Source organism: Alexandromys fortis, unplaced genomic scaffold (assembly GCF_014885135.2).
Source record: "Alexandromys fortis isolate MF-2015 unplaced genomic scaffold, M_Fortis_MF-2015_v1.1 scaffold_141, whole genome shotgun sequence".
NCBI classification, from domain to species: Eukaryota; Metazoa; Chordata; class Mammalia; order Rodentia; family Cricetidae; genus Alexandromys; species Alexandromys fortis.
Genome location: NW_026068060.1, coordinates 3,371,982 through 3,377,187, shown reverse-complemented (window position 1 = coordinate 3,377,187; position 5,206 = coordinate 3,371,982). Strand labels below are relative to the sequence as shown.

The 5,206-nt window shown below is 36.5% G+C and overlaps 1 non-coding gene across 1 annotated transcript; it reads left to right on the top strand.

Annotated features, from left to right (window-relative positions):
* Positions 1-2,186: 2,186 nt before the first annotated feature.
* Positions 2,187-2,373, top strand: LOC126487434 (U2 spliceosomal RNA). The gene has a single exon (XR_007588382.1). It is a non-coding gene; the product is annotated as a U2 spliceosomal RNA (small nuclear RNA).
* Positions 2,374-5,206: the final 2,833 nt, after the last annotated feature.

The following is a 5,206-nucleotide window of genomic DNA, read 5'->3' as shown; positions in this document are numbered from 1 at the left end:
CTACCACTGAACTATAGCCCTAATCAAAGCTAGGATTTTTTTTTTTTCTGAAGCAGTAGTATTAAGCCACTTTGTTTTTCCTGACATGAGACTTTATGTTTCTTTGTTTTCTTGCTTCAGTTCTAGAAGCATTGCTTTTTTTTTTTTTTTTAATTTGGAGTACATTGATTTTCCTTGAAACCTTTCACAAAACGTTTTTACCTGCTTCCTCTCTCATTTCTTTGTGTGTACCCCTCACTGGTCATACCAATTCCCATTGCTCACTTTGCCTCGTGCATTCCTCTCTGCCGTGTTTCTTGATCTCATTCACAAAATATGCAATCAGAAAGCACTTAAGTTCTGCTTCTGTCTGATCCTTCTTTCCACTTTAAGAAATGGTGGTACCTTGTGCATCAACCAAGCTACTTTCTGTGCACTTTAAAGCCTTTCTTGTTGGCTTTGCAGCATGGAGCACATTCTATTCCCCAGCTTCCTCCATGTTTGCAAGATTGGCTCTTGGAAGATATTCTTTTAGTTTTTCATTTTGTCTTCATGTATTCTTGTATTTTCCTAATGCAGTATTACCCATAAGGAATCCACTTCGAATTCTACCTTATACAGAATTCTACTCTATATAGAACACTTCATTGACAAATAATTGAATTCAAGCAACTGTTTAGAAGGCCATCATTATTATTGGGGATTAGCTTTACTTAATGCTCAGTACATTCATTTCAACAGTTGGCTGTTTTCAGTGTTCTAGTGTATATGAATGTTCACATTCCATTTTTCCACAAATCTTTAAATAATAACCAGTGATGGATCTTGGCTTCTAGTTTTCAATAAGTCATTAGCTAACATTTTAAATATTTTGCATCCTAAAATTATGTATAAAAAAGCTTTGCATCCAAATAAATAATTAGGTTCCACATTTATGAAATGGCTCAAGCCTTAAATCCTAGAACTTATAAAGATAAAAATCCACCATTTCCATCAAGGTCTTCTCACATTAATGCTAATTATTTTCCTGACTCTTTGCTGTAGGCTCCAGCACTGAGGGGGCAAAGCTCCGGTGAATCCTGTGTGGGAATCCTAAAAGCATGGGTTCTAGAAGCTTCTTACTTTCATCTATGTCCATATGAAATTTCCAATCAAATGATGATTACTGGAAAGGGCAAAAATACTTCCAAATCAGTGTCTTTTAAAATAGTAGTATCTAGACTATAAAAAGAACTATTGAAGCCAATAGTAAAAACAAGTGAACAGTTTATTTCAAACATGATAATGTAGATAAATATATATTTCACCCAAAGAGATATTGATGGAAAATAAAATGAAATAATTAATTTTTTAAAATTTATATTAATGTAATGCAAACCTAGAAGAAAGTGCCCACAAATGGGCACCAGAATGATCCAAATGCAAACAAGAAATGTGGCAATACTAAATCTTCCCCAGAATAAAACAGTTGAGAATTTTTTCGTGTGGGTGCTGTATATTGAATCAGAGCACAACATGCTGTGAGCTACATCTTTATCCCTGCAGTTTGAACTCCTAAACACTACTGATCAGAGATTCAAAATGCACAATCAATGTAAAAAAAAAAAATCACTAGGGCATTGTTCATGAGGTGGAATGAATGTTTGCTATATTCCCAGCACTCCAACTTTTAGGCAATTTAAAAGAAAGCATTTAGTAATAACTATAGTAGCTTTGTTTGTAATAGTCCAAATTTGACCAAAAGAACCAAAATGTTCTTCAGCTGGAAAATGGATTTCCAAACTGCAGTATATCCATAAGGCATACAGGGAGGTGGACTACAGATGTAATCCTGTAATCATGTTGAGTGAAAGAAGCTAGTTTGAAATTGCTGTGTATTATATGATTTGTTTATATGTAACTCTTATAAAAACAATACAACAGGCCATATCAAATCAGTGTTGTCAGGTTATAGGAGGAGAGGAAGAAATTTAACACAGGCATGAGCAGATTTCCTGATGATAGGAGATAGATTTTTTTTGATGTAGGTGATACAATTATATTCACTTTCAAGACCAATCACACCAATAATAGAATTGTACCTTTAAAATGTTAAATGTACTATATATGTACATTTTATACCAACAAACAGAACTGAAAAAAACAATAGTCTTTGGTTTAAGAAATTATTTAAAAGTAGAATTGGTGGCATAGGTCACACACATCTCATCATTTTCTATCTTTTGACTAAGATCAAGTATAGTATTTGTTCTTATCAGTTTAATATTTAATAACACAAACATTCTATCTTCTCACTCTTTTTAGTTTTTTGAGACAGGATTTCTTTGTATCTCCATGGCTGTCCTGGAATTCTGTCTGTAGACTAGGATGGCTTCAAACTCATAGAGATCCTCCTGTCTCTGACTCCCAAATGCTGGGATTAAGGTGTGTGCTGCCACTGATTGGCTTTACTTTTTAATTTGCTAAGTATTGTCTTGAGAATAAAAGACAGTCTGGCGTAGGGCCCTGGTCTGCCCTAATTCCTGGGGCGCATCTCGAGGACAATTTCTGGTCAACATGACTAAGCATTCAGCCCTTATTCCTAGGACGCTTACAGTTTCTAGTCAGATGACTAGCGTTCTGCCCTGCCTGGTTAAGTTCCTGTATTTTCCCCTGCCCCTCCTGGTGATTAGCTGCAGGGCATTCATTCCATTGTTGATATGGTAATTTCCCACCTACCTGGGCGGGGGTCCTAGTGCTGCAGTTAGGTAGATAAGGACTTTCCCCAGTCTGAATAAAGAGCATTCGCTTGATCTCCTATCGAATGACCCCGATCTCTTTGTGTGTTCTGTTCAATCTCCAGGTCCTTGCCGGGACTCGCATTCGGTACAGCGGCTCGCGAGCTGTACCGAGGGTGTAACACCAAAACCAGGTGTTACAATTGGGAACATGCAATTCATGGGATTTAATTTTCTCTTGTCTTTAATGCTAACAACATTCATACTTAGGAGACAATATTTATTAAGGGACTGTTAACATAGCAGCATATGAAGTTGTTGTTTGTTGATACCTCTGATCTCAGTAGTGGGTGTTCTTTGCTCTATTATGCTGTATCTCCGGGTTATAATTACAGTCACACAGGATTCTCAGATTTAACCAAAAAAGTGGATATATTGTATTCCAGGTCCTTATAATCTGTGGTAATGCTATACCTTCTGCAATGGTAAGACCCAGTAGTTACATATTAAAGTTATTTTGGTATTTATTTTTGCATGTTTTTAGAGTACTTCAGGACCTTACAAAACTGTATCTCTTAATACTATTTCAATATAACAATTAATTTGGTCTTGAATGATGTTGCCATTGAACATTTTGTTATTGATAGGTTTTGTTATAAAGTGAGTCTAATCATCCTCAGATGACTGACTTGGTTCACATAAGTGACAAAGGAAGGATGCAAAGCTGCGAGTCACCAATCTATCCTGTGCATACAATCCCATTCTGTGAGTTCCCAATACTGCAAAGTGATTGATTTAAATAACCAAAATGTATCAACTCACTTCTGGAGCTGTAAGCCTACAATAAAGTTATTGGTTGGTAGTGTTCTCTGAAAGGAACCAAGAAAAGATATGATCCAGGCTGTTTTCTTAGTTCCCGGTTCCCAAGCTTGAAACAGCAGACTTAGAGTCTTCACCAGTATTCTTTTTTTTTTTGCATGAGCATCAACATTGAAGTATACCTTTGTTAAGGATCTCAGTCATGCTGGATGTAGGGCCTTTCTAACCGAAGTAGACCCCCTCTTGAGTAGCTATGTCTACATAGGCTCTATATACAAATAAGGTCATACTTTAAGTACAGGGTTTAGGACCTAAACGTATGAATTTGGTGGTACTGAATTCAATCAATAACTCCTATGTTCTCACATATGGAAGATGTATGATGACAGAGGTAGGGATCTCAGACAAAGGCAGAGACCATGAGTGCAGACCACTGTGAAGTCAAAAACATTAGCAGCACACCATCGCCCTGACATTGTATTTATAGGAATGTGGCTTTGCATTTATTTTGCATCATAGCTACCACAAATAAGATATTTTGGGTTCTGTCACCAATGCCTGTAAATTTCTATTTTTGTTTAATTTGAATTAAGCTCTTCTTTTGGGAATTAGAGATAAAGACCAAATATTTCTGGTGAAAGATCAATAACCAATATTCAGGTTTCAACGTATTCTCTGTTCCAAAAGAATGATGAAAATGATGGATTTACACCTTTAGAAATGAGTTCTGTTCTGGAAGAATTTGCGATTTCTAAATGCTTGTTCTGTTTATGCACTTATTATCATTAGCTCTGGTCATTCACTCTTCTCATTTCTTGTTTTCACAGAATGTTGTAGAATTGGTCCTTTGAGGCAAGTATTTGATGAAAACGCACAGAAAAGAGGATTTAGGAAAGCTCAAACACTAGAGAGAAATGCCAGCTGAGTCCCCGCTCCCTTCTCAGTAGGCTCATTCTCTAGTGTGTACTAAATCATTTCAATGATTTATTTTTTCTAAGGTATTTATGCTTGCATATGGTAGGCATTGTTTTATCTTGCAATTTATTCTTGCACAGAGTATTTAGAAATGGCATTGTCTAGTTTTTCTCCTTGATAATTAATTTAAAAATAATTCCCCATTTCATGTCTTACAGTATCTCTGTACATATTTCCTTTTTATTTCAGACATTTTGAACTCAGCAGGAGAAACAAAATCCTGCTTTTGGTGTCATTGTAGCACCACAGACAGTGGTGTTTACTCTCCAGGTTAGATAAAAACCGAAGGTTCCAGTCAGCTATTCTCTCTTGGTAGCTTGTCACAAATAGAATCATTTGCTGTTTCAGGTCTGTCCTCAGGCAGCTAAGGTCATTAAAGGTCATTCTACTGAAGAAGCCTCTCTGGGGTCTCACTGTGCCTGTCATTCAATTAAGTTCTTCAGTATTTGTAACTTGCAGAGGCAAGCTTTGTATTCCTTCTCTGTGAAGTAGAACGTGAACTCATAACTGAAAGCTGGTCCATGTTGAGGAATCTGGTATATCTAAATAAAGACCAAGTTGTTCTTCTAGACCAAAGGATAAGAACCAGATAACTGATTGGACGAGGCACTGACTGAATCCATAGTTCTGTGAGCATTTGTGGAAGGGGGAGAGCAAACAAAAGCATTCCTTCTTGAATTCAGATTTATCTGATCATCAGACTCTCCATTCAAAAC